This window comes from Hemiscyllium ocellatum, chromosome 3 (genome assembly GCF_020745735.1).
Source record: "Hemiscyllium ocellatum isolate sHemOce1 chromosome 3, sHemOce1.pat.X.cur, whole genome shotgun sequence".
NCBI classification, from domain to species: domain Eukaryota; kingdom Metazoa; phylum Chordata; class Chondrichthyes; order Orectolobiformes; family Hemiscylliidae; genus Hemiscyllium; species Hemiscyllium ocellatum.
In genome coordinates, this window is record NC_083403.1 from 41,270,180 (window position 1) to 41,280,023 (window position 9,844).

The window sequence follows — 9,844 nt, forward strand, 5'->3', positions numbered from 1 at the left end:
GGGTGTAGCAAGATCCAGGATATCTTCATCCAATAGATTGTTTGTCTCTGCAACAGAATAATTCTCCTGTACTGTTCCTTGAAAGAGTAAATTACTGTCTGGAATACCACTGTGAGGTTGGTTACCATCATCCTTGGCACACCCCATTCCTATATCTAACCACACCTCACAGGCAGATGAAAGATCTGTAACATCCTTCTGTGGATCTCGGGCTGGTTTGTCATCAATGATTTACTAGATACTGAGTGAACTTCAATCACTGCTGTAGCTGGAATGTTCAAAGGTATGCATGTAGCCTAGCTTAGTAAAGAACAATGTCAATTGGGAATTATATAACAGGGTCTCAATAATCCCTTTCCACTGTAGTGAAAGATAGCTTGAATCTGGCCTTGTGATTCCTACATTGCCTTGAGTTAAAGTAAATATAGTTAGAGAAATTGACCCTTCAACCATGGTGTTAAATCTGGAAACATTTGGCCTTATATCTAGTCTAACATTAAGCTTCTTGTTATTAGCCATGAGCTCTGCAGGTCAGAAATCATTTTGTGCGATTACCACATCACCCAAGAAGAATGTCTCTTGGCCCTATGTGCCACTTTTTGGTCAGATGTAGATGAGAGTCTGTTCTTAAACTTCTGTGGTACAGATTGATTTGATTTGATTTGATTTATTGTTGTCACATGTACAAAATACAGTGAAAAGTTTTCTTTTGTGTGCTATACCGACAGATTGCAGCATACAAAGCACATAGGGAAAGCAGAACAGACTGCAAAACACAGTGTTACAGCTGCAGAGAAGGTGCAGAGAAAGGGAGATCAACATTAACATTTGAGCTGTCCAGTCAAGTCTGATAACAGTGGGGAAGAAGCTGTTCTTAAATCTGTTCATATGTATATTCAAATTTGTATATCTTCTACCTGACAGAAGAGGATAAAGAGAGCACAACTGGGGTGGAAGGGGGTCTTTTGATTATGTTAGTTGCTTTCCTGAGGCAGCTGGAAGTATAAATGGAGGCAATAGATGGAAGGCTGGTTTGTATAGTGGACTGCGCTGTGTTCCAGCCTCTCCATAGTTCCTTGTTGTCATGGAAGAGCAGTTGCCGTAACACTCTATGATGGATCCAGTTAGGATGCTTTCTGTGGTGCATCTATAAAAATTGTTAAGAGTCTTTGTGAATATGCTGAATTTCTCTAGCCTCCTGAGGAAATAGAGATGTTGCTGTTCTTTCTTGACCATTGCATCGAAGTGGATGGACCAGGACAGATTGTTGGTAATTATCACTCCCAAGAACTTGACGCTATCCACCATCTCCATTTCAGGACTATTGATGCAGATGGGGGTGTGCCCTCCACCCTGCTTCCTGAAGTCCACCAGCTCCTTTGTTTTGCTGATGTTGGTGGAAATATTGATGTCTTTACACTATGCCACTAAACACTCATCCCTTAACCATCTGAAAATCATCTATGTGTTGACATGTGGCCTTGCTGACTGAACAGTGCTGGTGCTGATGTGGAAGTTCCCGAGCACAATGCAGAGAGAAACAGGGGCAGAAGCAGTACTTAACTTCCCACTGTGGTTGCTGTCACACTGGCTAGTTAACTCTCTTAACAAACTGGATTCAGTCAGAGTTAATGGTCTGGCCCCAAGAAAATTCTCTGGCTTCTCAGATAAAAGTCTGTTTTTATTGCACAGTTCTGCTTGTTTGGCAATCTGCACTGCTTTAGATAATGCACAAGCTCTGAGAGAGCGTCATCCAGTACTGCTAACCAATAGATGGCTTAGTCAGAGACACTTGCATGGTCTAGAGTGTCCAGTAAATGCAAAGTGTTTTCCATCAGCAGGTGTATTTGAAATCTGGGCCTACATAGCAAATACAGTTATGTCTCTTACCTTCACAATGGCACATTAATTGACTTATCGTTTCCATTGAATATTGTCTGAGAAAACCAGTTGGATAGGGTGGATACATAAGTGAAATCTAATACTTAACTGGTCTTCCAGTGCAGACTATATTTTGTTTAGGTCTGTTAAATCATTTTTCGACAGTTATGATTGGTTCAGTTTGTGGGGATCTAGGTTTCCAATGGTTATTTTCACTGTGGTGGCTATTTGTTTGTGTTAGAGAGAGCCAGGTCCAGAAAACAGTGTTCTATCCATTGGCTGAACAATTCAAGGTCTGCCACCTTCTAACTCAGATCTGTAAATATTGTAAATACCCTACCAGCATTTGCTGTTCCACAATTCAGGGTTCCACAATTCATCAGGATAGGATTTTGCTCCTAAATTTCACTTATATCAATGGCCATGCCCCACTGTTCAAATTAGGATTAATGATGCTGTTGCTATTAGCGTTAGTTAGGCTCTACCCACAAAGCTACGTCCCGGTCCGACACACTCCGACACCTACATAATGATTGAGTGGCAGTAAGAGCTTTGTTTTCAATTTTCTTCAGGATTCTAGAGGCTGCCCATTTAGAATAAGAGTCATACTGGACTTGAAATGTTAACTCTGTTTTTCTCTTTCCTCACTGCCAGACTTGGGAGTGGTCATCCATAACAAGCTTTCTTGGACTCTTCATGTAGACGCACTGGTTGCAAAGGCCTAACAATGTCTCTTCTTCCTCAGGCAGCTGAGGAAATTTGGCATGACGGCGAATACCCTTGCCAACTTTTATAGGTGCACCATCGAGATCGCCACTTGGTATGGCAACTGTACCATTCAAGATCAGGGATGGTTACAGAGAGTGGTGAACTTGACCCGGACAGTCACAAAGGCCAACCTCCCATCGATAGATTCCATCTACCAGGCCTGTTGTCAAGGAAAGGCCACCAGCATTCTCAAAGATCCATCCCACCCTGGAAATGCTTTTCTACAACTTCTACCATCGGGGAGAAGGTATGGAAGCCTGAACACACGCACCAGCCGGTTTTGCAACAGTTTCTATCCTACTATTGTTAGAATACTGAATGCACCCACAAACTCTTAACATTTGCCTGTACCTGAGTTTTTGTTTTTGCTGTTTACCTATTATTTGCTTACCTGTGCTACTTAACCCTGTGGTCTGCCTGTATTGCTCGCAAGACAAAGCTATTCACTGTGCCTCGGTACATGTGACAATAAATAAATTCAATTCGATTCAGACCTGCTGAGTTATAGAACATAGAACATCACAGTGCAGTTCAGGCCCTTCGGCTCTCGATGTTGCGTCGACCTGTGAAAATAATCTGATGCCCATCTAACCTACACTGTTGCATTATTATCCATATGTATATCCAATGCCCATTTAAATGTCCTTAACGTTGACAAGTCTGCTACTGTTGCAGGCTGTGTGTTCCATGTCCCAACTATTCCCCGAATAAAGAAACTACTTCTGATGTCTGTCCTATATCTATCACCCCACAATTTAAAACTATGTCCCCTTGTGCTAGCCATCACCATCCAAGGAAAAAGGCTCTCACTGTCCACCCTATCTAATCTTATGATCATGTTGTATGTCTCAATTAAGTCACCTCTGAACCTTCTTCTCTGTGATGAAAACAGCCTCAAGTCCTTCAGCCTTTTCTCATAAGACTTTTCCTCCATACCAGGCAACATCCTAGTAAATCTCCACTGAACTCTTTCCAAAGCTTCCACATTCTTCCTGTAATGCGGTGACCAGATCTGTACTCAATACACCCAGTGCGGCCACATCAGAGTTTTGTGCAGCTTCAGCACGACCTCGTCGCTGCGAAACTCAATCCCTCTTCTAATAAAAGCTAACAGACCATATGCCTTCTTAACAACCTATCAACCTGGGTGGCAACTTTCAGTGATTTATGAACCAGGACGCTGAGATCTCTTTACTCATCTACACTACTAAAAATTTTACCATTAGCCCAGTACTCTGCATTCCTGTTACTTCTTTCGAAGTGAATCACTCACACTTTTTGGCATTAAACTCCATTTACCACTTTCAGCCCAGCTCTACATCTTATCTATGACCCTCTGTAACTCACAACATCCTTCGGCATTATCCACAATTCTGCCTACCTTGGCGTCATCCACAAATTTACTAACCCATCCTTCTACACCCACATCCAGATCATTTATAAAAGTTACGAACAGCCGTGGTCCCAAAACAGAACCTTGCATTTCACCACTAGTAACTGAGCTCCAGGATGAACATTTCCCATCAACCACCACCCTCTGTCTTCTTTCAGCTAGCCAATTTCTGATCTAAACTGCTAAATCACCTTCAATCCCATGCCTCCATATTTTGTGCAACAGCCTACCATGTGCAACCTTATCAAACACCTTACTGAAGTCTATATACACCACATCAACTACTTTACCTTCATCCGCCTGTTTTGACACCTTCTTTAAAAAACTCAATAAGATTAGTGACGCATGACCTACCCTTCACAAAACTGTGTTGACTATCCCTAATCAAATTATTCCTTTCCAGATGATTATAAATCCTATCTATTATAAATATTTCCAACACCTTACACATAACTGAAGTAAGGCTCACTGGCCTATAATTACCAGGTTTGTCCCGACACCCCTTCTTAAACAAGGAAACATTTGCTATCCCCCAGTCTTCTGGCACTACTCCTGTTAGCAATGATGACATAAAGATTGAAGTCAAAGGCTCTGCAATCTCCTCCATGGCTTCCCAGCGAATCTGAGGATAAATCCCATCCGGCCTATGGTTTTATCTATTTTCAGATCTTCCAAAATTGCTAAACCACATCTTTGCGAACCTCAATCCCATCTAATCTTGTAGCCTGTATCTCCATATTCTCACTAACATTGCCCTTTTCCAATGTGAATACTGACAAAAAGTATTCAATAGGCACTTTTCCCTATGTCCTCGGATTCCACACACAACCTTGCACTACTATCTTTGATTGGCTCTAATCTTACTCTAGTCATTCCTTTATTCCTGATATACCTGTAGAAGGCCTTAGTATTTTCATTGATCCTATCTGCCAACAACTTCTTATGTTTTGAGAAGTTTTGTAGTTCAGGTTGAATGTAGGTTTGCTTGCTGAGCTGGAAGATTCATTTTCAGACAATTTGTCACCATACTAGGTAACATCTTCAGTGAGCCTCCGGATGAAGCACTGGTGGTGTAGCCCGCTTTCTATTTATATGTGTGGGTTTCCTTGGGTCGGTGATGTCATTTCATGTGACGACGCCAGTTCCTATAGTGATATCATTTCCTGTTCTTTTTCTCACGGGGTGGTAAATGGGATCTAAATGAATGTGTCTGGATCACGTTGACATAACTAGGGAAGATATGTTGGGTAGGCTAGAGGTTATTAAGGTGGACAACTCCCCAGGACCAGATGGGATCTATCCCAGGTTGCTGAGGGAGGCGAAAGAGGAAATAGCTGGGGCCCTGACAGATATGCCAGAGGAATGGAGGGTTGCTCATGTTATCCCCCTGTACAAGAAGGTAGTAGGGATATTCTGAGTAACTACAGACCAGTGAGCCTGATGTCGGTGGTGGGAAAATTGTTGGAGAAGGTATTGAGGGATAGGATCTATTTATATTTAGCAAAGAATGGGCTTATCAGTGATAGGCAACATGGTTTAGTGCCTTACCAACTTAATAGAGTTCTTTGAGAAAGTGACCAAGTTGATAGATGAAGGAAGGGCTGTTGATGTCAAATACATGGACTTTAGTAAGGCATTTGATAAGGTTCCCCATGGTAGACTAATGGAGAAAATGAAGTCACATGGTGTGCAGGGTGTTCTAGCTAGGTTGATAAAGAACTGGTTGAGCAACAGGAGACAGAGAGTAGTAGTTGAAGGGAGTTTCTCGAAATTGAGAAAGGTGACCAGTGGTGTTCCACAGGGTCAGTGTTGGGGCCACTGTTGTTTGTAATATACATAAATGATCTGGAAGAGGGCACTGTTGGTATGATCAGCAAGTTTGCAGATGACACGAAGATTGGTGAAGTAGCAGAAAGCATAAGCGACTGTCAGAGAATACAGGAGGATATAGATAGACTGGAGAGTTGGGTGGAAAAGTGGCAGATGGTTTTCAATCCAGACAAATGTGAGGTGATGCATTTAGGCGAGACTAATTCTAGAGTGAATTATACAATGAACGGAAGAGCCTTGGGAAAAGTTGATGGGCAGAGAGATCTAGGAGTGCAGATCCATTGTACCCTGAAGGTTGCTGCACAGGTGGATAGAGTGGTTAAGAAGGCATATCGTATGCTTGCCTTCATTGGACGGCATATTGAGTATAAGAGCTGGCAAGTCATATTAAAATTGTACAAGAATTGGTTTGGCAGCATTTAGAATACTGTGTACAGTTCTGGGCGCCACATTACCAAAAGGATGTGGATGCTTTGGAGAGGGTGCATAGAAGGTTTACAAGGATGTTGCCTGGTATGGAAGGTGCTAGCTATAAAGAAAGGTTGAGTAGGTTAGGTTTATTTTCATTAGAAAAAAGGAGATTGAGGGGGGACCTGATTGTGGTTTATAAAATCATGAAGGGCATAGACAGGGTGGATAAAGACAAGCTTTTTCCCAGGGTGAAGGATTCAATAATGAGAGGTCACGCTTTCAAGGTGAGAGGTGGCAAGTTTAAGGGGGATACACACAGCAAGTACTTCACACAGAGGGTGGTGGGCGTTTGGAACACATTGCCAGCAGAGGTGGTAGAGGCAGGCACAGTAGATTCATTTCAGATGCATCTGGATAAATGCATGAGTAGAGGGATACAGATGCTAGGTTTAGACAGTACATTTTTTAGATTATTTACAGTGTGGAAACAGGCCCTTTGGGCCAACAAGTCCACACTGACCCTCCGAAGAACAACCCATCCAGATCCATTCCCCTACATTTACCCCTTCACCTAACACTACGGGCAATTTCGCATGGCCAATTCACCTAACCTGCACATTTTTTTTGGACTGTGGGAGGAAACCAGAGCACCCGGAGGAAACCCATGCAGACATGGGGAGAATGTGCAAACTCAGACAGTTGCTTGAGGTGGGAATTGAACCCGGGTCTCATTAGCGGGCACATTTAACTTGCTGTTTTTGTGGGCGGCACAATGGCACAGTGGTTAGCACTGCTGCCTCACAGTGCCCAATGTGCCCGCTAATTGTCTACAGGAGCGATTAGGTACACCTGTATTACTGAATCTGCCCAAAAGGTGGAATTGAACTACTCTGTCGCAAGACAGCTACAGGTTTGAAGTCTGCACCCCAGACCACTGAGGGTCATCTGGGCTAAAAGATCGGCTCAGGCTTGGAGGGCTGAAGAGCCTGTTCCTGGGCTGTAAATTATCTTTGTTCTTTATTCTTTGCTAAAACTAGCCACCAGGATACATGAACATCAACTAGCCACAAAAAGACATGACCCACTCTCACTAGTATCCTTACATACAGATGAGGAAGGACACCACTTTGACTGGGACAACACATCCATCCTAGGACAATTCAACCAGAGACGTGCATAAGAACTCCAGAAGCATGGCATTTCAATCGGAACTCTATTAACAAACACATTGACTTGGATCCCATTTCCCATCACCTGAGAAAAAGAACAGGAAATGATATCACTATAGGAAGTGGCAACACCACATGACATGATATCACTAACCCAAGGAAACCCAAATATATAAATAGAAAGTGGGCTACACCACCAATGCTTCAGCCAGAGGCTCACTGAAGATGTTACCTATTATGGTGATGAAACATCTGAAAATGAACCTTCCAGCTCAGCAAGCAAATCTATATCCAGCATAACTTATCATGACCCCTCCTGGCTCTTCTTCGCCCTCTCTTTAGATCTTTTCTGGCCAACTTATAACTCCTAACTGAGCCTTCACTCCTCATCTTCACATAAGCCTCCTTCTTCCTCTTTACAAGAGCTTCAGCTTCTTTAGTAAACCATGGCTCCCTCTCTCGACAACTGACTCCCTGCCTGATAGGTATGTACTTATCAAGGACCCCAAATAGCTGTTCCTTGAATGAGATGCACATTTCAAGAGTGTCCATCCCCTGCAATTTCCTTCCCCATCCTATGCATCCTAAATCTTGCCTAATCACATCATAATTGCCCTTCCCCCGGTTATACCTCTTTCCTTGTGGTATATATCTACCCCTGCCCACTGCTATTGTAAACATTGCCATATTATGGTCACTATCACCAAAGTGCTCAACTACCTCCACATTTAACACCTGGCTGGGTTCATTCCCTAGTACCAAATCCCCTTGTTGGCCTGTCTACATAATGTGTCAGAAAACCCTCCTGCACACATTGAACAAAAACTGACCCATCTAAATGATTTGAACTATAGCATTCCCAGTCAATATTGGAGAATTTAAAGCCCCCATAACAACTACCCTGTTACTCTCGAATCATCTTTGCTATCCTTTCCTCTACATCCCTGGAACAATTCAGAGGCCTATAGAAAACTCCCAACAGGGTGACCCCTCTTTTCTTGTTTCTACCTCAGTGGATGAGTCCTCAAACATTCTCTCAGTTGCTGTAATACTATCTTTGATTAACAATGCCACACTCCCCCCGCCCAAACTTTTATCATCATCTGTGTTCTTGCTGAAACATCTAAATTCCAGAATCTGCAACAACCATTTCTGTCCCTTCTCTAGCTATGTCTCTGAAATGGTCACAACATTGAAATCCAGGTACCAACCCATGCTACAAGTTCACCCATTTATTCCGGATGCTCTTGGCATTGAAGTACACACATTTCAAATCAACACCCTGATTGCCAGTGCCCTCTTACAACCTTGTAAACCTATCCTTAACTTCAATATCCTCAACCTCCTGTACACTGCAACTAAACTCAGGTTCCCATCTCCCTGCTGCATTAGTTTAAACCGCACCCCCTGAAGAGCATTAGCAAATTTCACCTGCAGGATATCGGTACCCCTCTGGTTCAGGTGAAGACCATCCTGTTTGTAGAGGTCCACCCTTCCCCAGAAAGAGTCCCAATTATCCAAAACCTTCCTTCCTGCACCATCCCTGCAGCCATATGTTCAGCTCCACTCTCTTCCTGTTTCTTGCTTCACTAGCACATGGCATGGGCAACAAACCAAAGATAACAACTCTGTTTGTTCTAGCTCTAAGCTTCCACCCTAGCACCCTGAATTTCTGCCTTAGATCCCCACCTTTCTTCCTACCTATGTCATTGGTGCCTATGTGCTGCTCCCCCTCCCCCCCTCAAGGATCCCGAAAACATGATCAGAGACATCACAGACTTTGGCACCTGGAAGGCAAACACCAATCGTGAGTCTCTCTTGTTCCCACAAAACCTCATATCCGTCCCCTAACTAAGCTCTGCTCCTCTTCCCCTTACCCTCTGAGCAACAGGGACACACTCTGCGCCAGAGACCTGTGCCCCATTGCTTACCCCTGGTAAGTCATCCCGCAACAATATCCAAAACGGTATACTTAGGGAAACCACTATAGGGGATTCCTGCACTCCCTGCCAGTTCGCTTTCCATCCACTGACGGTAACCCATCTGCGTTCTTCACGTGGCTGTGGAGTAACTACCTCCCTCTAACTCCTCTCAAAAACCCCCTCCGCCTCCCAAATAATCCAAAGTTCATCCAGCTTCAGCTCCAGTTCCCTAACACGGTTCTCGAGGAGCTAGAGTTGGGTGCACCTACCACAAATGAAGCCAGCAGGGACCTGTGCCCCATTGCTCCAGCAATTTCAGTTTTTGTTTTGGAGGCTGTCACAGGACAGACTCATTTGGCTGGCATTGTTGTGAATGTTTGTACACTCCTGATACACCAAATGAGAAGTAGTTGCTCCAATTAGCTAAGTCCTGTCCAGTGCTACACATCGTGGAGTTGGCCCTCTATCAA

At 43.6% G+C, this 9,844-nt stretch overlaps 1 non-coding gene across 1 annotated transcript; it reads right to left on the minus strand.

Moving 5' to 3' along the window:
- Positions 1-7,147: 7,147 nt before the first annotated feature.
- On the minus strand, positions 7,148-7,234 carry trnastop-uca (transfer RNA opal suppressor (anticodon UCA)). Its single transcript has one exon. It is a non-coding gene; the product is annotated as a tRNA-Sec (tRNA).
- Between the last annotated feature and the right edge of the window lie 2,610 nt (positions 7,235-9,844).